Source organism: Schistocerca serialis, chromosome 4 (genome assembly GCF_023864345.2).
Source record: "Schistocerca serialis cubense isolate TAMUIC-IGC-003099 chromosome 4, iqSchSeri2.2, whole genome shotgun sequence".
Taxonomy (NCBI): Eukaryota; Metazoa; Arthropoda; class Insecta; order Orthoptera; family Acrididae; genus Schistocerca; species Schistocerca serialis.
The window spans coordinates 90,057,914-90,081,385 of NC_064641.1; the positions used below are offsets into that span (position 1 = coordinate 90,057,914).

A 23,472-nucleotide genomic window follows, 5' to 3' on the forward strand; every position below is an offset into this window, starting at 1 on the left:
CCCAGCTAATGAAATTTGATGGCTGTACTACGCTACTGTAATTTCGATATTGCCAAGTTTATTTATTTAATCGTATGGCTAGGGCCCCCCGTCGGGCAGGCCGTTCGCCGTGTTCCGGCCTTTCAAGTTGACGCCACTTCGGCGACCTGCAGTCGATGAGGATGATAGGATGATGATGAGGACAGCACAACACCCAGTCTCTGGGCGGAGAAAATTCTCCGACCAAGCCGCGAATCGAACCCAGGCCCAGTGGACTGACAATCGGTCACGCTGACCATTCAGCTACCGGTGGCGGACGATATTGTCAAGGACAAGCATTCGACACCATGTCAGGGCATCGTTACTATGTGTCAAAAATGGTTCAAATGGCTCTGAGCACTATGGGACTTAACATCTGTGGTCATCAGTCCCCTAGGACTTAGAACTGCTTAAACCTAACTAACCTAAGGACATCACACACATCCACGCCCGAGGCAGGATTTGAACCTGCGACCGTAGCAGTCGCGCGGTTCCGGACTGAAGCGCCTATAACCGCTCGGCCACCGCGGCCGGCCTACTATGTGTCAGTTACGGTATTATTGTATCCTGCTTTATAGCAATAGGGGCAAGAGATGAGATCACTGACGTAAGTAAAACTTCCTGACAGATTAAAACTGCGTGTCGGACCGGGACTCGAACTCGGGACCTTTGTCTTTCGCGGGCAAGTGCTCTACCGGTAGAACACTTGACAGTAATATGTAAGAAATCCACCTCAGTTGCGAAAAGATACTGGTCTTTACCCAGGTTTCAGCTAGAATAATCTAGCCATCTTCAGAAGCATAAAATAAACTAACACATGCCAGAATAAGGCACGGTCAAACACAAAAACCTAAAGTACCATGGTACATGTCAAGCTGCGTTACTTAGCTGAGGAACAGCCCCGGCCCCGCATCGTGGAAAGCGGTCGGTTAGCCGCTGCATGTATTAGTTTATTTTATGCTTCTGAAGAAGGCTAGATATCTCTAGCTTAAACCTAGGTAAAGACCAGTAACATTTCGCAACTGAGGCGGATTTTTGACATATTAATTTATCACAGTTGCTGACAGGGCTTCAAAATGTTAAAAATTTTTAGATTTCTACCACACTTGACAGTTTTAGTCTGTAAGGAAGTTTCATACCAGCGCGCACTCCGCTGCAGAGCGAAAATTTCATTCTGGAAACATTTCCGAGGCTGTGGCAAAGCTGTGTCTTCGCAATAGTCTTTCTTCCAGTGTCCTAGTCCTCCAAGTTTCGCAGGAGAGCTTCAGTGGAGTTTATAACGTGGGAGACGACGTACGGCGGAAGTAAAGATATGAGGTGGGATGGCAAGTCGTACGTGGGCAGCTCAGACGAGTTCGAGACTCGGTCTGGCACACAGTTTTAATACGTCAGTAACTTTCATACAAGCGCACACTTCGCTGTAGAATGAAAATTTCATCCCGAAAATCTTTTTTTCTATATTGCGTTGCCTTATACAGTCATAGATTTCATTCTTACCTACAAGAGAATAAGAAAAGTTCAGGAATTAAGGCATAATTTTTGTTTCATCACTGATCACAATCGTAGCCTCCATGGGTATAAAGTTGGATACAGTCCTAGAAGTAATCCATTACTTGTGTCTTCATGAATAAAATACTAAAGTAGCATACCAAACTCATGTTGCCCAGAGACGCCCCATTAAGCGAGACCTCCAAGTGACCAACACAGCTGTTCTCGAGAAAGCGCATCTAAACCGCAGTGAGGAAACCATCAGCGCGCATCAACTGAGTTGGCTAGGCCATGTTCATCGCATGAATGATACAAAGGGTCCCGGTCATATACTTCTCGATGAACACTGCTCTGGCTACAGAAATCGTGGGTCCCCTTTCGCTATAAGGACCAGCTAAAACACATCATAAAGACGACTAGCATAAACATACAAACACAGCAAGAATGTGATATGGACCGTTTACTGTGGAGGAACGTTACATCCACCTCTGGCAACCTATTTCAAGGAGAATAACTCAAACATGAAGAGGCATGCAACGAACAAGAAAGCTCCGTTAGTTACCACCCCGTCCTCCTCCAGCAATTAGGTGTTATTTGTGCAGACGCATTTCTTATGCCAGGATTGGTCTTTTCAGAGACCAGAAACACATCAATAAGTTGAGTTGACATGCTCATTCTATGCAGGAAGAAGCTGTGTGTACTCGGAATCGAGTTGCAGCTGACGGGACGGATGACTATCCCATGACATGAATCGAATATTTATGCTTGACAAGGCGTAATGACAAAATAGCAGAAATAGAATAAAAATATCTACAGCCTTAATTTGTAAACTAAGTCTCTTAAACTATTCATGCTGTCTAGTGGATCCATATTACAAGAAGTTAGCCAGAAGACACAGTCTCGTAATGCAAGACTAACGTCTGAAATTTCTAGTCTGACAACCTGGTGATAAACAGGTATCTAAATAGCAACAAAGTTGGAAGACTCTGACTGAAAGATGGGAACAGACAGAACCGACTTACTGGTGGAGATTTAAGACACAGCATCACTTTACATATTCTGCAAAATGAGTAATAAGAGCGTCCACCCTGGGGCATCACAGTATGCAAATTTCATTCGCCAATTGTGCTGCTGCGTGTGGTGTCATTCTGAAACCCCAATGTACTCTTCTCATTACTGCACTCCTGCTGCTAGAGAGCATCCATTAAGTATCCCCTAGCCTCCACTGTCCTGATCATTTCTGAAGGTGGATACCCACAGCAAATACCTCTGCCTGTCCTCTACCATCCTCCACAGCTCTTGAGCGGTATCAAGTGCTAGTACCAAGATTTGTTTAAGAAATGGTATGCTACTGGTGTTGATGGCCGCGACATTCCTATAAGCCTGTAGCGATTAGCTGTCACTCTGACGAAAAATTGACTCAACCCGTTTGGCTCCCTCGAATGATTCCCATGACAAAGTGTCAGGCCAGTACATGGACACACCGAATTAGCCTTGAAACCAGCAGAACAGTTGTTATGTCCAAGCAAAAGTGTGCCTCGCTGGGACTGTCTGATGTGTTCTGGTCTATTTCAGTGGAAGCATCGTGTGTGGACCTGAGGATATACCTAATTGTCACCGCTACCAAGAGCAGAAATCATCATACTGGCTGAAGAGAGAGTGTCTGGATCAGATGCATTTCCTTATCAGACGAATATACGTGTGATTCAGCAGCCGCTACCTATGAGTTTATGCAATTCTCAGTGCCTTCAAAAACAGTGTGCGAGATCTCATACACTCATGTTCGCCTCACGCAAACTATTTATCTTAAAGAGAAAACGAACTGGATCTTTTTGTAGGAAATGTAATGTAGTTAAATTTTTACTGTGATAAGATTTCTCTGGGGGCCACGATTTTCTAGTTATTGAAGAAAGATGTTTTTATGACACTTTTGTACGTTTTTCATAAATAATTTGAAAGTTACGGCCCTTAGCGAAAACGTATCTCAGTACAGTTAGTCAGTTACATATTCCATAGATCATTTGAACGATTGTTTCATGGAAATGATGTGGAACGAATCAATACAGGATATGTATAAATGATTAGTCTTAACATTAATGAAAACTTTATCAGTTTATATCTAACCATGAAATTAAAAACAATGTTTTTGTCGTTTTATACTGTTTACCAGTTTGGCAATGTAATAGAAGGAGTTCTGCAGGAGAAATGATTTTAAATTAGATTTAAATCTTGCTTCGCTGCCTATCAGACATTTTATGTTATCAGACAAATGATCAAAAATTTTTATTACTGCATTTTGAGCCCTGAGTAATTGACAGCTTTCACAGTGGGTGTTAAACGTCATTTTCCCACCACTGTTTAGGTGTGGACATCACTGTTCCTCTCAAAATGTGATGGAGGTGACATTTGGCAGCTGTTACAATTATCTGCTAGATGTATTCCAGTCTCTGCCTTCCTCTACAGCTTTTGCCCTCTACATCTCCCTCTGGCACTGCGGAAGTCATTCCCTGATATCTTAACAGATGTCCAATCATCCTGTCTCTTCCGTGATATCCATATTTTCATTTTCTCTCCAACTCTGCGCAGGACATCCTCATTCCTTACACTATCAGTCGATCTAATTTTCAACATTCGTCTATAGCACCACATTTCAAATGCTTCGATTCTCTTCTGTTACAGTTTTTCCACAGTCCATATTTCACAACCATACCATGCTGTGCTCCAAAAGTACATTCTCAGAAATCTTTTCCTCAAATTAGGGCCTATGTTTTTTCCTAGTAGAATTCTCTTGGCCAGGAATACCCTTCCTGCCAGAGTTATTCTGCTTTTAATGTCCTCCTAGCCCCATCCATCATTGGTTATTTCCTGATAGCGTCGGTTTAAGAATTTTGTTATCAAATATCGTGTTTTTTTAGTTTCCATTCACTTCGTGGCGGGTACTACCTACGTTCAATGAACTTCTGTCGTATTATTCTACATCTGCCTGACGCCTGGAAGTCAGTTTCAAAGCTCACCGAAAGATAAGTTTACTAATTATTGTGTTTTGGTGTTTTTTAGTTAACTATAAGAGTAGCGTCATGTGTGACGAATGCGGATGTTACCGTAGGGTAATTGGTATTGGGGAAACATGTCAGGACAGTGGGTTGGTGTTTCATTGGGGAGAATGCTGCCGAAAAGCTATAAAAGTGTCAGACGAGGCTCTTCCTTGGAGCTGTAGATTATGTAGTCGAAACGAGATATCGTCGAACAGGGGAAAATGTTTTCTGTCCTACAGGCAGAATTAGAAATGGAGTATTTTGCATTAGGAATGTCGAAGGCGGAAAGGTTGAAGGGGGAAAGAGACAGGGGAAGACGGAAGAAGGTGACAAGTAATGGGGAATAGGAGAAAACCTTAGAAATCACATTTCAAATTCTGATTAGCAATCGGTTTGACATGTTACCTGAAATAGGGGAAGAGCTCCATTCAGTTTTTGAGCTTAATGTGGTGCAGCAGACTCGTAGGAACAACTATAAGGCAATGTCACCTAAAACGTCACGTAGAAAGAAAAGAGTTCTTCTCCCAGGAATCATTCACGGGAGAGGTGTAGGCCAATGCTACAGGAAAATCTGGATGTAGAATAGCAGGTCATAAGCATCATGAAACCTAGCGCCGAGCGTACAAATTTTAGGACGGGCCAGAAACACACTGGATAATATAGCATTAACGAATATAGCATTAAAGGCGACTTGCAGAAAATAGAGGCAGCAACAGCACACAATCGCATGGGTCACATGATCATTCCTTGGTTAGCCCAGCTGCTAGCAGTATACAGAAAGAGTTACGCGAGTTACTTGCGATTGAAGCAAAGTCTCATATTTGTGCCATGCCTGCTGCTGTGACGGAGATGAGGACACACTAAACGTGGCCTTCACCAATATAGGAAGGAGAAGGAAAGATTAGCTGAGTATCTTGCGAAAAATGGAGAGATGGCCACAAAAAGCACACAAAACAAAATCCCTGTGATTACTGGAATCAAGGAAGCAATTTTTTAAGGTTACAGTCAGTACTGAAAGAAATTAGAGCAGTACAAGACCATAATATGAATAACTGTTTCCGGAAAAATAAAATTAATTTGATTCATTGGCACATTAGGGTTTGAAAAACAAGGTAGATGGTCTCGTGGTATGGCTAGAAGATGTGAAAATTTCCGTGTTGAGTTAACGTGGAAGAAGGAGGAGTTGAAACATTTGTAAAAATTGGACACAAAGTCAAATAATATTGAAACGAATGGTTTTGTGTGTTTTTAAGGACCTAGAAGCGTATGTTTGATAGTTTTTGTTACAGACTACTTCTCTGATACTTGTAACATCCTACAGATCTCCTCTAGGAAAATTGCAGGCATGAGAAATGTAGAGGAATTATTGAGCTAGTTGTCAGGGGAGAAGAAGCAGTTACTAGTTTTTGAAGATTTCAGTGTAAATTTCTTTAAAAAGTAGGAATAGGAAAAATGAACTTAAAGTATTATTTCGGTATTTCAGTCTAATTTCAGTAGTCAGTTTTCCAACACGTGGGCAGTAAAATAGTATGACATGATATCATGTACATCATTCAGCTAAATCATTTCCTACATAAAAGTCCTGTTCATTTTTTTCTATAGGACTGACAGTGTGCACGTACCGAGGGAGAGAATATGAAAATCTTGCACGGTATATCTGCTGCGTGGCGGGTTGCATAATACCCTAGGGTAGAGGCGTCTGAATCACTCCATCTGAAAATGCATCATTGCCCCGGGAGATGGCGCTGACGAATAAAAGTTCCTTTGTAGCCCACAGATGATGATAATGCACATTGATGATGCCAGTTCTGATCAAAGTTTCTTCGTCGGTAGACGGCACTGATGACAGAAGTCCTATAACAGTGATAGTATGATGTAAACCCCATCGACAAAATCCTTCCTGTAGAGGGAATCCTTGCACTCGTCGCCGGTGTCAGGGATAGCGGTTGTTATCAGTGTAGGCGTACACCGTGTTGGCGAACCACTTACCTGGAACTTTTACTAGGGTTCGTCTCAATATCCTGTAGGACCTGGTCCTCCGAATCTGATGTACCGACGGCTCACCGCCTTCCTGCGCGTTCGTCTACCTTAAAGGACCGATGATCACATACAACCTCAAAAAGAACTCAAATGGCTCTGAGCACTATAGGACTTAACATCTATGGTCATCAGTCCCCTAGAACTACTTAAACCTAACTAACCTAAGGACAGCACACAACACCCAGCCGTCTCGAGGCAGAGAAAATCCCTGACCCCGCCGGGAATCGAACCCGGGAACCCGGGCGTGGGAAGCGAGAACGCTACCGCACGACCACCAGAAGCGGGCTGAAAAAGAGCTTCAAATGTTGTGTAAAGTGGTTGGTGGCTGCGAGGGTACTTGTGGTACAGCCGTGCTGCCTCGCGACCGTTTCCATATGCCTGGCCGTACACTTACACAATCTCGGCTTGTTCCCGAATAAACACGGGTCCATTCCGCTGCTTACAGAGCGCTGCGTCAAACACACAGTGTGAAACGCACTAATATCACACGACACATGGTCAGAGGAACTTCAAGTCGTCACCTCCATATACCGTGGCCACAATGCGTTTCCAGACACATGTTCATAGGATCTTATTTCCCCCATTACCAGTCGGGAATCCGTCCACGTGGTCTGTGGTTTATATTAATGTTTAACCCACATAAAAGGTTAGTCGTAGGCGAATAAAAGGGAAAGGGAGTAGGACAAGAATTACAACGGATCACAGTATATTTATTCAATCACATCCTAATCAATCTGTATCTATATCAAACTAGGGACCAAGCAATTACTGTAGAGCTGATAAATATAAGCAGAGACACCAAGACTAACAAAGCACTAATCTGACTAGTACAGTCCATTTTATTGCCAATAGTTGATGGTATCGCTGAATGTGACCTGGAATTATTGGTCAGTAGCAGACAATTTCGTGCTGAGATAAGACATCTACCTGTAAGAGAAAAGAGGTATGTATTGGCGTAGTGCAGTCTGCCGTATCATTAGTAAGTGGGTGAGTTTTGATAGCGCGTGGCGTCCAGGCAGTCGTAGAAAGGGAAACAGGGAATCGTGGAGACTAATTGTATGTTTTAACGGTGGACTGGGGTAGAAATACACTAAACATTTAAAGCAATAAGTACAGAAAACAGACTACAAGTAGCTGATCACGCTTTAAGAAACGATATTTATCGTGAAACTACTGAAACATATGTAAACAGCATATCGTTTTATGTATCGACAGCCTGCCTTTAGCGTTGCATTTGTTTCCTTGGAGCACGATAGGTGGCGTTTGCCGCGAAAAGAGTGAGTGTCGGGATTCTCTAAGGTAGAGCGTTGGAAACCTGGCTCGCTCGTCAGAGCAACAAGTTATATATAAAGTTAAACGATTTAATTGGTGGTAAGAAAGCAATCATTTGATGTTCAGTGTACGTGTGCGTCCCGTAACACTGTGAATGATACAGTCAGTGCACGTCTGCTGTGGCTCCTTGACTGAACCAGGAAGATTGTGATAAAGTTCAAAAGAATACAAGCAGTACACTTTTGTGACTAGACTGTGAAAATGATTCAGATTTGTGCACAAAACAGAGTGAGAACAGTGCACCCATAAGAATGAAGAAATTTCAGAATCTGATATTACCAGAACTATAACAGCACCAATTCCCTCCGAGTAAAGCATTTAAACATCTGTAGCAAGTTCCTCTAGATACATATCAAATTCCACACAGATTATTGTATCGCTTCAAAACGGTGTACATCATATCTGCCTGGCTAAATAAAGCTTTGAGTTTGTCTGCGAGTTGTGCCAAGATAGCGCACAGTCTGTGAAAAACATGGATTTATTTAAAAAAATGGTTCAAATGGCTCTGTGCACTATGGGACTTAACATCCGAGGTCATCAGTCCCCTAGAACTTAGAACTACTTAAACCTAACTAACCTAAGGACATCACACACATCCATGCCAGAGGCAGGATTAGAACCTGCAACCGTAGTGGTCGCGCGATTCCAGACTGAAGCGCCTAGAACCGCTCGGCCACACCGGCCGGCTGGATTTATTCGCTACATATATGTTCACAGCAGCTATTCCTCCTCTAAAGAGAAAAGTATGTCAGCACTAAAGGATCTTGGGAGGACAGGAACAGACAAAGTATTCCTTCGTCCCCCTTCCCATCCAAAGTCATCCTCACATTCTCCCCTCCCCACAGAACAGAACAAACTATAGGAATTCCCCTAACTTTCCCCCTTCCCGTCTCCCCCCCCCCCCCCCCCCCCCGGGACAACTCTGGCACAGACAGAGAATTGTGGGACTTCTCGCTCTTTCATTTATAGTTTATATACGAAAACGTGATAGATAAATGCATTTCATGAAATAATTTCTTTAATGGGGATTGGTTTAGGCATGTCCAACACATTGAATAATACTGTTGGTTGCAATTAATCCTAAATCAGTATTTGAAATCTTTTTTTGGTCTTGATTATCTGGGAGGTTTAACTGTACATCAGTCAACATCAGGGTATTCTTATTGCCACCCAGTAGATAAGTTGTAAGACACTGTTAAATACAACACAGCAACTATTCTATACTTATGCAGTACTTTATGTCACAAGGAAGCGACTGGCACATTATTGTGAGCCACTGTGTACATACTGTTTGTTGGTGTTAAATACACTAAGCCTTCCACAGGGTTAAATAGACCATACGTTCTATCGACGGATATTGTAACCTCTTAACCAGTGATGACAAATTCATTCTAAAACTAAACTCCATTGTAATGGGCCTCGGAAGACTTAACAGATTTGAGCGACCCCTGACAGGTGTCACTGGATGCATATATGGAGGGGCAGTGGTCAGAACACTGCTCTGTGGGCCGTTGTCGGCTTTTGTGACGGAGCTGCTGTTCCTCAATCAAGTCGTCGTCGTCGGCTGATACTCGTATCCGAGTTTTCATTTCTCTCCTGATATTTCCTTTGTCACGGTTCAGGCGTGGAAGTGTCGTTGATGGCTTAGCAATCCAATCCTAGCGTGGAACAGGCGGCCACAAACAGTACAGCTGATGGAAGGTCGAGGACGTGGCTGAGACTGGAGGAGTTTACGTCTCTGGCGTTTGTCATTCTCCATTCTTCGACGTTCCAGCTCAAAGTTTTGAAGAGCATTTGAGGTAACTGAGCGCCAGCGACTCCGGTATTCTGCTATTGTGGACCAGTTACTCGGATCGATGTTCAAGTTTTTCAGATTTTTCTTGTACTGATCCTTATAACGTTTGAGAGGGGCACCTCGTGGCCTTTTACCTGTGCTCACTTCGCTGTACAGCATTTGGCGTGGAAGTCTGTCATTTTTCATCCGCTGGACATGTCCGACCCATCTGAGTTGATGCCCAATGATAAGAGCTTCCATGCTATGCATTTTTGCTTTCTCTAGAACAGCCGTGTTGGATATGAAGTCATCCCATTTCAGGTTCATGATATATCTTAGCTTCTGTTGGTTGACGCGTTCTAGTTTCTTCAGATCGCAGCGATATAACGTCCAGGTTTCGCAACCATATAGCAGGGTGGAAATGACTACAGCTTTGTACACCATCAGTTTGGTGTACAGTGTTAGGTCTTTATTCAGGAAGACACGCTTTGTAAGACGACCAAATGCTACATGTGCAGCACGTAATCTATTCTCCACATCTTTTCCAGATGAGCAGTTGGATGACAGTATGCTTCCCAGGTAGAGGAAATGGTCCACTTGTTCCAGGAGTGTATCATAGATGGATATGCTGAAGTCAGGAACGGAGGAGCCAGGAGTTGGCTGCGCCATCACCTTTGTCTTTGAAATATTGATGGAGAGACCAAATCGTTCGTACACCCTGCTGAAGGAATCAACTGACAGCTGCAACTCTGCAGGTGAATGAGCTGGAGAGGCATTGTCATCAGCTTACTGCAGCTCTGTCACACGAGTGGTACTGGTGAACCTTTTTGAATGGAGTCTGGACTGGTTGAATAATCCTCCATCAGACCTGTACTTTAGTTCTATTCCTGCATTGTTTACGGTTGTCTCGTAAAGCATAACTGCCAGATACAATGCAAATAATGTAGGTGCAAGAACGCATCCTTGTTTAAGCCCACTTGTTATTGGGAATTCACCAGTCATTTCATTCTGGCAGAGGACCTGTCCAGTCATATCAACGTGGAGAGCTTCAATCAGGTCAACAAAATGTTCAGGGCAGACGAAGCGTTTTAAGACCATCCACATGGCTTCTCTGGGAACTGTATCAAAGGCCTTTTCTAGATCGTAGAAAACAAGTAGTAAAGGCTTTTGCTGTTCTCTGCACTTCTCCTGTAGTTGTCGTGCACAGAAGATCATGTCAATTGTCCCTCTTGAAGGTCGAAACCCGTATTGAGACTCAGGTAGTATAGTCTCTGAAAGTGTCTGGAGGCGATTTAAAAGAATTCTTGCAAAAATTTTTCCAGTGACAGAGAGTAGAGATATTCCCCGGTAGTTACCACAGACGCTTCTGTCGCCCTTTTTGAAGATGGTGACAATTGTGGAGTTCTTCAAGTCAGCTGGTACCTTGCGGGTTTCCCACATTAATATAATAAGTGAGAAGAGTCTAGTTTTTAGAGGCAAGCCGCCACCCTCAATAAGCTCCATCGGGATGCTGTCAGGTCCAGGAGCCTTCCCAGGTTTCACACTCTTGAGTGCCTTGCAAAATTCTTGAAAAGTTGGAGGATCAGCCAGCCAGGGTTTTGGAGGGTGCTGTGGGACATTTTTGAGAAAATCTCCAGCGGTAGTAGAAGGGCTGTTTAACAGTGAGCTGAAGTGCACTTTCCAACGATTTAAGATGTCCTGACTTTCAGTAAGAATGGTGGAGTTGTCAGCAGCTTTCAGTGCTCCTGATGAGGAGCGGATAGGTCCATACAGCTCTTTAATACCAGCGTAAAAGCCACGTAGGTTCCTTGCATCAGAAAGATTTTGGAGTTCTGTGGCTTTCTGTTGCCACCATTTGTTCTTGATTACTCGTATTTCACTTTGACATTTCTGCTTGAGTTCTTGAAAGTGTGCTTTCTTTTCTGCGCAGGATGGATCTTGAGCAAGGGATAGGTAAGCATCCCGCTTTGCATTGATGATGGCTTGGATTTCTCCGTGGTTGTCATCAAACCAGTCACTTCTTTTCCGTGCACTACAACCAACAACATTCTCAGCAGTTTCTTTGATGGTGTTCTTTAATGTGGTCCATTCTTGTTCGACGTCATCTGTGGTTGCTGGAGCTTTGTTAAGTTGTTCAGACAGTATGTCTTGGAAGTGTGAGCGAACATTTTTGTTGTTCAGGTTGCTTATGTTGAATTTTCTGCGTGGTGGGTTTGAAAAGTGGGATCGTGGCTTGCGATCAATCAAGTAACTCCTCAGTTAACCTCAAAAGGGCTGAGTGCAGCCCTCTTGCCAATAGCGCTTGGCAGACGAGGACGATCACCCACCCCAGTGTTAACCATGCCCAACCGCACTTAACTTCTATGATCTGAGGCCATATTAGTTCATCATTTCAAAAACCCACAAACATTTTCGACGATGAAGTATTATTTTTTATTTATTATGGGGGAAGAAAATATGAAACAAGGTTTCTTATAAAAATTGTTTGTTGGTTTATGCATACACATTTACACACAGAAAACAAATGTTCCTTTATGTTTGTTTCATGTACTTATAATAACGACCAGTTTCATTTTCAACTTGTATTTTGGTAGAACCACAAAATTATGTTCTTGAATAGCAATATATACACTCCTGGAAATTGAAATAAGAACACCGTGAATTCATTTTCCCAGGAAGGGGAAACTTTATTGACACATTCCTGGGGTCAGATACATCACATGATCACACTGACAGAACCACAGGCACATAGACACAGGCAACAGAGCATGCACAATGTCGGCACTAGTACAGTGTATATACACCTTTCGCAGCAATGCAGGCTGCTATTCTCCCATGGAGACGATCGTAGAGATGCTGGATGTAGTCCTGTGGAACGGCTTGCCATGCCATTTCCACCTGGCGCCTCAGTTGGACCAGCGTTCGTGCTGGACGTGCAGACCGCGTGAGACGACGCTTCATCCAGTCCCAAACATGCTCAATGGGGGACAGATCCGGAGATCTTGCTGGCCAGGGTAGTTGACTTACACCTTCTAGAGCACGTTGGGTGGCACGGGATACATGTGGACGTGCATTGTCCTTTTGGAACAGCAAGTTCCCTTGCCGGTCTAGGAATGGTAGAACGATGGGTTCCATGACGGTTCGGATGTACCGTGCACTATTCAGTGTCCCCTCGACTATCACCAGTGGTGTACGGCCAGTGTAGGAGATCGTTCCCCACACCATGATGCCGGGTGTTGGCCCTGTGTGCCTCGGTCGTATGCAGTCCTGATTGTGGCGCTCACCTGCACGGCGCCAAACACGCATACGACCATCATTGGCACCAAGGCAGAAGCGACTCTCATCGCTGAAGACGACACGTCTCCATTCGTCCCTCCATTCACGCCTGTCGCGACACCACTGGAGGCGGGCTGCACGATGTTGGGGCGTGAGCGGAAGACGGCCTAACGGTGTGCGGGACCGTAGCCCAGCTTCATGGAGACGGTTGCGAATGGTCCTCGCCGATACCCCAGGAGCAACAGTGTCCCTAATTTCCTGGGAAGTGGCGGTACGGTCCCCTACGGCACTGCGTAGGATCCTACGGTCTTGTCGTGCATCCGTGCGTCGCTGCAGTCCGGTCCCAGGTCGACGGGCACGTGCACCTTCCGCCGACCACTGGCGACAACATCGATGTACTGTGGAGACCTCACGCCCCACGTGTTGAGCAATTCGGCGGTACGTCCACCCGGCCTCCCGCATGCCCACTATACGCCCTCGCTCAAAGTCCGTCAACTGCACATACGGTTCACGTCCACGCTGTCGCGGCATGCTACCAGTGTTAAAGACTGCGATGGAGCTCCGTATGCCACGGCAAACTGGCTGACACTGACGGCGGCGGTGCACAAATGCTGCGCAGCTAGCGCCATTCGACGGCCAACACCGCGGTTCCTGGTGTGTCCGCTGAGCCGTGCGTGTGATCATAGCTTGTACTGCCCTCTCGCAGTGTCCGGAGCAAGTATGGTGGCTCTGACACACCGGTGTCTATGTGTTCTTTTTTCCATTTCCAGGAGTGTATCTATTTTTTCCCATAAACTACCGCTACTATGACCTTAACAATTAGCTCCATTCTTTCTCGCCCTTCTTTTATTTGCGAGCATTCAAGGATTTTAATTTTACCAATTATTTCTAGCATTACACGATTGTTAATGCATTGCACATCCTCTTTGGCGTACCTTGCCATTTCTACTTCTCGATATTCTTCTGGAATTTGTACAAACAGATAGTCATGAAATGTTGTTATTGCATCGATTTTAAATTATGCAGACAGTTTTTCTACTACTATGGGTGCACCCATTTCCAGACCATTACCTTTTTATACCTACACAGTCCTTTTCAAGTAGATACATACAAGAACGGAGGTTTATGTACTGATTTTTCACGTATGCTCTAATATAGGAAGGTAGGAAGATTAGTGTTTAACGTTCCATCGTCAATGTGGGCATCAGAGATATTCCTATAATGTAGTACTGGAGTAAACAATGTCCTGTGATCCTTAATCTTCTGTAAGTACTCCAATGTATGACACTTTCCATCGGTATTTACAGTAAATTATGGTATCTTGTATTACCCATTTATAGCCTGAGTTTTCCATGTACTGCGGTTAAAGTCTTTTGTAACGCTTGTTTGTGCGTCTATATTGCTTGACCTACTTCCATTACCAGTTTAAAGCCTTCCTTCATGGCAGTCTTTTTATCACATACTCCAGTTTTCGTTGTTTGAATGCAGTCTTCTCCATTTCCAGTTTTCTTCTGCATACATGTAGTACATTAGCAGCGCTTACACAAATAATTTCATTAAAAGAAAATGAGTTAAGTGAGTTCAATACTTTTTTTTCTTAATGGCTGATAAATATTACTATTAACCAATCCTATCTATATGTGACAATATTGTGAAGAACGTGTCTTGGATAGAGAAAAATATGTTTCTCCAGTTCTAATACAAGAGTTATATATAATACTTAAGTCACTTTTGTGAGGGTCTGAGTTAACAGTTTCCCTGTAGTTTACAGGTAAGTAATTAAAACACAATAATGTAGTTTATAACCTTTTCTCAGTCATGGTTGTTTGGGAGATTTAATTGTACAACTGTCAACTTTTGATTCCTTCTATTTCCCCAGTAAGCAACACTGTTAAACACAACACATTAATCATTATTTAAATTGTCCAGTTGTTTGAACCATCTAGAGCGGATTGGCACAGAGCACAGCGGAGCAATTTGTAAATACTGTTTGTTGGTGTTTAATACACCTAGGCAGTCTTCCACAGGCTAAAACAGACCATCCGTTCTACAATTGTATATTGTAACCTCCAGGCTGGTGATCTCATGTTGTTTATCCAAGAAAGAGGTAGAAGTTTCTTATAGTCACATATGTGCATAATTCATTAAACTGATAAAATGGTTACTCGTGGGGCTGTGTTTCGACAAACATTTTGCTATCTACCTTCATTCAACAGTTCGAGTTTTTCCACGTAAAACAGTGTATTCTAACAGTCTTATCGTTGTGCGCAATCACATTCCTGTTTTCATGGTAGTGTTCTTGCACACATATGCGGCGGTTTGAAATCACACGCCTTCATTTTCTCAAAACTCCTGTAACATTCTGTGTTATGTCAAGGACTTTAAGAAAGTGCTGCAACATTCCAGACAGTTGATCAATCAGAACAACCATTTTGATATTAGCAAGTTCTGCTTTCTATGGTATAACAACAGTACTTTTTCATTTCCTTGAAATGTTTTCCAGTGCTTCCTTGCCTACCTCTCCTGGTATTCCTCCTGCAGACATGTTATCATTCCTGTGTGGTAGAAATGGTAGTTTTGTGTGATGCTGTGTCTCAAAGAAATAAACTTGGAGAATTTACCACATACACAGCTGCTACATACGCCACATATTTCCTTCTTTAACATTATAGAGCGTGTCTTCTATAATCGTTAGTGATAGACTATTAGCTCACAAATTTTAACCACCATGATACTGTCGCAAAACAGTACTGTAATGAGCGTAATGAAATTTAAATTCCTTTTGCTAAGCAGCGCTTCGCTTTGGGTGTGCCTGATATTACCAATATAGGTAACAAGACTGTCCACGTCTTCCAGTAATAACCACAAACCAAACCGTTCAACAGCTGGACTCGTCTTCCCAAGAAACAGAGCGACGTTAAGCACTTTACAAGAAGTCATACTGACATTTTCCACTACCGCAGACTGCTGATCGGATACAGCTATCAAGGCTTCTTATATATTAGGAGGTCCCAGATGATAGCAGATTCGGCCATGTGATAATGTCCTTACTTTCTTTAGTGCCTTGTAAATTTGCTTGTACTTGCAATTCAATTGTAAGTAATCTCTGGGGAACTCGTTTACTGGCTGGCTACCACCTTGGGTGTAGTGTGGAATACCTGCAAGCTCAGTTATCAGCCTTTGGCACTTGTGACCTGGACGCCAGATGCATGTACGAACAAGAGTAAATAAGGCGGTGGAGAGTGTGATCAGCCACCGTCCTGCGTGTTTTAAATAATTTTTCAGCCTGTTAACCATAGAACATGCAGAAACATCTGCACTGTGGCTTTCACTCTCGCTAGAGCGCTTCAAGGGGGTTAGAGAGCGTACTCTGAGAGGGATGGGAAGCGCATCACTAAGATGCTGAAGAGATGTGGGGAGCACTGCAGGCGGTGAGGTATTTATTTGAAAGTCAGTCGCACGATATACTTTTCCAGGCTCCTGTGCTGACTACCAGTGATGCCTTGCGCCGCTAGCAGACAGCAGAGTATTTTGTGGCTCAGCCTGCACTTGAAGTATTATTGTTTGAATTATACGCCGAATAGATCTGACATGTCAAACGTTCCTCTTTCAGCGTTATAAATACATAAGGAAAGTTATCCTTTGAGGCCAATAGTGAATGGGATCAATTCGCCTACTTACAATTTGGCAAAGTATCTAGCCTGCAAATTAAGACGTCTAGTTGGCAAGACGAAATCTTATGTGAAGAACTCGACGCACTTTATAGAACGCCTAAAGGGAGAAACAATTTTACCTACGGATGGTCAGCTTTCACGTGAAATCACTATTTACGAACTTGGCAGTAGATGAAACCATCCGCATCCTTCAGGAGCATATCCCGCCAGACTTAGTCGACCTTGGGTTGTCCCTGACTTAATGGCAAGGAAAATACTATGAGCAGACAGACGGCGTAGCAATGGGGTCCCCCCTATCTCCACAGGGAGCCGACATATTCATGGAAGCCTTTGAAGCAACGGCCCTCGCTTCAGCTCCTTTACACCCGCGTTACTGGTTCAGGTATGTGGACGACACGTTCGCTATGTGGCCTCGTGGTGAAACGGAGCTACACAAGTTTCCCGAATATTTGAACAATATGCACGGGAAGATACAGTTCGCGCTCGAAGTAGAAAAATATGGTGCAATTCCATTTCTAGACGTCGAAGTATATAGGAGAACGAAGGGCACACTGGGGCACAGAGTATATCGCAAGCCTACACATACAGACAGGTATCTGCACGCCCATTCCTGCCACCACCCACCGCAGAAGAACTCTGTCATCCGTTCTTTGGCAATCCGTGCGCAGCGCCTAAGTGATGCTCAAAACATCTTACCGGAGCTTAAAAGGCTACGCAGAACTTTTCTGGCTAATGGCTACAGCCATACGTTGATCCACACAGCCTTGTCCACGAACACAAGTATGCGAGATACGCAAGAAATAGACAGCTGCAACCAGCAGTGTGCTTACCGTATGTGAAAAATGTTACTGACCGAATAGGCAAACACCTTCGCCGCGTTGTGGTGCAGCCTGTGCTCTATAGTGGTCGTAGGATCGTGGACGTGCTAGACTCCGCTAACGACCAGGTGGATGCATTGCACAAAGCAGGCGTTTGCATGGTGCGACGCGAACGTCGAGAGGCGTACATCGGCGAGACTGGTAGGCCAATAGAAACGCGCATTCGGGAACACGAGCACTATATTCGTCTAGGGCAACACAACAAATCCGCAGTGGCAGAACATCAGCAGGACTGCGGAAAAGAAATAAAATTCATCGAAGCCTGTGTGTTGGTCAAGCAGCCAATTATGACGAAACGCAAAATCAGAGAGACCATCGAAATACTTAAACATCCTAACAACATGAACAGGGAGGATGGACTCAGGCTTGCCCCATCTTGGCTGCCACCAATCAGAGCCCAACAGACCGCACTGTCAACACGAGGCACGAGCACCACCGGCGAGTAACTGCCGCCGCGCGGCCGACGCCCAGCCCTTGGTAAACAGCAGCCAACTTCTCATTCGACGGTGACTACCAATCCCGGAACATAACACAAGAGCCAATTGACAACAGAGGTCACGTTCTCCCTCCATCGCAATAACATATTAAAATAAAGTTCCCTCTTCTTCTTCCTTAACTGACCAATGAAACTACCTTTTTAAAATTATGACGTAATGGCATGCGCAGTGAACAGTAACAACAAAATATAAGGGAGACTGCACAGCTAGAAGGCACCATTAGACCCAGAAGAAGGCCGTTGCAGCCGCGGCCGAAATGTTGGTTTTTCTCCAGCAGCAATAGTTTTTATATTATGACGCGGTACCACACCCAGAAAATTTTATCTCGAAATACGACCATGCTTAGATTTCTTGCTATCAAATTTTTTTGTGAGAGAATTTACATGGAAAGACTTTGAGTAGGCGCCCATGCTACACCGGATGAAGTCTCCCAGCCAATACTACAATACAATGAATTCATTTCAGAGAGAGGAAAACTTGAAATGAAACGTGTTCCAAAATTTAATTTCACTATACTTCGTTTTTGTTTGAAAAACAGTTGCAAGCCACGCACATTCAATTTTGATATAACAGTTTTGCTAACTAGCTGGGTATGTTACTAGAGATTCTCAAAATAATTAGCTTGAACTCGGTATGCTGAATGAATCACTCGCGCTCGCAAAATGGCATAATAAATGTCCTAAGCTTGTTCGACAAACACTTTGGTCAATATAGGCGACAACCTAGGTGATAATCTCACTTGAATCCAATAAAACTTAATCTTATCGTAAAAAACCATATTACTTCAAGTTTTGTTACACTTGACATTACCGGGTATACAGGGTGAGTCACCTAACATTACCGCTGGATATATTTCGTAAACCACATCAAATACTGACGAATCGATTCCACAGACCGAACGTAAGGAGAGGGGCTAGTGTAATTCGTTAATACAAACCATAAAAAAATGCACGGAAGTATGTTTTTTAACACAAACCTACGTTTTTTTAAATGGAACACCGTAAGTTTTGTTAGCACATCTGAACATATAAGCATATACACAATCAGTGCCGTTTGTTGCATTGTAAAATGTTAATTACATCCGGAGATATTGTAACCTATAGTTGACGCTTGAGTACCACTCCTCCGCTGTTCGATCGTGTGTATCGGAGAGCACGGAATTACGTAGGCATCCAAAGGGAACGGTGATGGACCTTAGGTACAGAAGAGACTGGAACAGCACATTACGTCCACATGCTAACACCTTTTTATTGGTCTTTTTCACTGACGCACATGTACATTACAATGAGGGGTGAGGTACACGTACACACGTGGTTTCCGTTTTCAATTACGGAGTGGAGTAGAGTGTGTCCCGACATGTCAGGCCAATAGATGTTCAGTGTGGTGGCCATCATTTGCTGCAGACAATTGCAATCTCTGGCGTAATGAATGTCGTACACGCCGTAGTACATTTGGTGTAATGTCGCCGCAGGCTGCCACAATACGTTCTTTCATATCCTCTGGGGTTGCAGGCACATCACGGTACGCATTCTCCTTTAACGTACCCCACAGAAAGAAGTCCAGAGGTGTAAGATCAGGATCCCTTTGGATCCCTACGTAATTCGGTGCTCTCCGATACACACGATCGAACAGCGGAGGAGTGGTACTCTAGCGTCAACTTTAGATTACAATATCTCCGGATGTAATTAACATTTTACAATGCAAAAAACGGCACTGATTACGTATTTGTTTATATGTTCAGATGTGCAAACAGGACTAACGGGGTTCCATTTAAGAAAACGCAGGTTTGTGTTAAAAAAAAATACTTCCGTGCATTTTTTTATGGTTTGTATTAACCAATTACACTAGCCCCTCTCCTCACGTTCGGTCTGTGGAATCGATTCGTCAGTATTTGATGTGGTTTACGAAATATATCCAGTGGTAATGTTAGGTGACTCACCCTGTATACAATTTCAACCAAAAGTTGATAAGGGCGAAATCCTCGAGACACAATTTGAATCTCTGACATAAATGTCGTCCGTACCCTATAACGTAATTTTACAGACTAGTCTCCTCCAACGTGATCTCGCGCCTCATTCTCGAAACCTAAATCGTCGTTCAGTGAAACAGCAATGTCCAGGTTGGTGTTTGTCATGCAGGAATCTCGCTACTCGTCTACCGGCTGAAGAAAAATTACACCGTTTTCGTTAAGTGTGAGCACTCAGGGTATGCTTACACAGCGACACCGTTAATCTGTTCTGCTTATTATAATGACTATCTAGCCTTGTAAACGTTTTGCTTCGACTGCCCCATCCACTGACAATACCACTATTCCTATGTGTCTTTGAGTATGTCCTAATGATACATCTCTGTAATCTATCTCTGTTAGTTCCACTGCGTCTCCATACCGTCTTTTCTTTATTCATTCAGTTTTTGTCATTCTTTCGTAGCGCTACGTTTCAAATGTTCCTTCTTTTCTGTGATTTCCATACGGTTCATGTTTCATGCACTGCTACACCTCACTGTACACCTGCTGAAAACATTGCACTGTTTCAATAACCTGTTTCTAACTTTCGTGCCTGGAAGTGTTTATTGACGGAAAGTATTAGTTGTATGTACGAATCTCTTTTGTGCATTGCTTCATTTCTGTAATGTAACAGCAGAGTTGCTCACTTCTTCTTCTACTATGCTTTGACCTTCAGCAGTCACTGTTGACGTTTGTTGCGGTTTACAAGACTTTTGTATCAACATAGTTTACTGTTGAGACGAATTCTGTGGTATTTGCACTTGACTGGATAGTTCTTCCTGGCGATCTTCACGTTCGGCCAGGAAACACATATTGTCTATGAACGCTGTCAGATATTGGCCGGCCGCAGTGGCCGAGCGGTTGTAGGCTCTTCAGTCTGGAACAGCGCGACCGCTACGGTCGCATGTTCGAATCCTGCCTCGGGCATGTATGTGTGTGCTGTACTCAGGTTAGTTAGGTTTAAGTAGTTCTAAGATCAAGTGACTGATGACCTCAGGTGTCAAGTCCCATAGTGGTCAGAGCCATTTGAACCATCCAAGATTGTTTCCAAGGGATTCCCAGGCAGCGGCAGATGAAGGCATATGTCACCCAAAAGTCCATTAAAAAATCGCCTATAAAACTGGCCGACTGATCCTCTCCGAAGTTCAGTATCCTTTGAAGAAAACCACAGTATGTAATGGTTATTGACTAATAACAGGTGGGCCGCGCTTGTTAGCCGCGAGGTCTGGGGCGTCTTGTTACGGTCCGCGCGGCTCCCCCCGTCGGAGGATCGATTCCTCCCTCGGGCATGGGTGTGTGTGTGTGTGTAGTCCGTAGCATAAGTTAGTTTAAATTAGATTAAATAGTGTGTTAGCTTAGGGACCGACCTCAGCAGTTTAGTCCCATAAGACCTTACCACAAATTTCCAAATTTTTCCAATTTTAATTTCACACCAAATCTTAAAACTCTTTTGTCATTTACGCGAAACTAACACGTGTTGTCTCCCGCACCAGCCTATCTCAGATCCAAGTATGTTTTTCCGCCCGCCCTCTCTTAGTTTGGTACTACATCAGTGTGTAACTCTCACAATAACCTGCAGACTCGTCTTTCGTTCGTTTCAGCACAAAACTCTTCTTGTTTTTATCAGACCAATTGTTTGCGAATCTGTCTGATTAGACTTCCTACATCACTTTTCGCACTACGTTGACGAAATCTTTCTCTAAATCAACAAATACTTAGCGCATATGTTGATTTTTATATTATATTCACTCATTTAGTGCGCGTAAGGTCATTATTGCTCAATTGATATCATTGCCTTAACTGAAACTAAAGTGATTCTCATAAAGTCGGAAGCATACAAGTGAACAAGTATGCATATTTCGGGTACTTGTGCTAACAAAGGGATCTGCAAAAGGCGAGATGAGGGAAGGCCGAACCAAACGACACGGCCAGGGGACAGTCCACCTGGGCAGGGAAGGCCAGGAACCGAGTCTGCCTGGTACTTTCACGAGCCCAGCGCGCGGTATATAAGGACGTGGCCGCCGGTGTCACGGTACAGTTCATAGCAGCTCCAACAACAGCTCCGCCATGAAGGTCCTGCTGGTGAGTAGCGGTCAGGTGTTGTGCGATTTCACTGTGCATATTCCTAAAGTTTTCACCGGGTGCCAAATTCCCACTGCTATTTCCCTTTTGTGTCATAACGAAACAGTCTGCGGCTCAATTGGTTCCAAGAAATATGTACGCCTAGCGAACGTAGACTTCCAGATTCAGTAAATTAGCGGAATACAAAGCCTGACATTGGTGTGAATCAATAGAACGACTGTTACTTTCTATAACTCAGTTTATCCCACTGTCAATATACCCAGTGAGTTCTAAAAATTTTAAAATTTTTCAGTATCGATGCTATTTATACGAGGGATATCCGGAGAGAATGTTCCGACTGCTAGCGAAATGAAAACCACTCTGAAAATCAGAAATACATAATCTGCAACAGTTAGCTGCAGCTTCTAGCCACTGCTCCACATAGTCACCACTCCGACATAGACATTCGTCGTAGCGTTGTACCAACTTTTCAATACCCTTGTCATAGAAGGCAGCCGCCTGTGCTTCCCGCCAATCTATAGCTCGTTGTCTGTGGGAAAATGTTGTCTTCATACCCAGCAGTTAATGTGAGCCGAGATGAAACACAGAAGAGCCAATTACGGGCTGTAGTGCTGGTGATCAAACACTTCCCATCGGAAACGCTGCAGGAGCATTTTCATTGCCCCTGCAGATTGCGACCGAGAATTGTCACGAAGTAGGAACTGTATGACAGTTCAGTAATGTGCGCTGCTTAACATCAGGCGAAATATCTCAACAGGACTTCATACTAGGCTCAGAACTGAAAAGAGCGAAGTGATGTAAGCGACAGGCATACTAGAGACACTGTCGAACACCTATGTGCAAAGCTTTGTAAGATTTTCACAGTGGTTTCCATTTCTTGACCGATCGGAACTTACTTTCCGGATATCCCTCGTAGAATTCCATACGAATTAGGGTCCAAATGAATATGATTAACATCGATCTCTATCGGCAACATTTCGACACATCCCATAGAACGCTGCCACTGAATGTAACTGAAAAGTAATCCGCACATACAACCACTATGCAACGTTCGAGGTTACAACACATTTGCCTTTTCAGAACTAATGTTCATAAAGAATGCCTCGCAAAAGTTTACTCTGGGGAACAAGTGTGATCACTAACTTACGACAATGTGTTTTGATCACAGTCGTTGTTGCAAAGAAGAAAGTAGCAGACAGGTCTAAAGTAACGCAACCAACGAAGGATTGTGATGCTTTCATGAAAACCTGACACGCTTTACGTCTACTGCGTTGTTATCCTTGTAGTAACGTATTTTATCTTCTATCTGTGGTGCACTGTCTGTCTGGTTCAGTAATATATACACCTTCAAAAAATTTAAATTCGAGTTATGT

The 23,472-nt window shown here is 43.7% G+C and overlaps 1 protein-coding gene across 1 annotated transcript in view; it reads left to right on the forward strand.

The window, feature by feature from the left end:
* LOC126474095 (uncharacterized) overlaps positions 1-23,472 on the forward strand; it is a 181,087-nt gene that overhangs the window by 26,708 nt on the left and 130,907 nt on the right. The gene's annotated exons all lie outside the window — the stretch shown is intronic.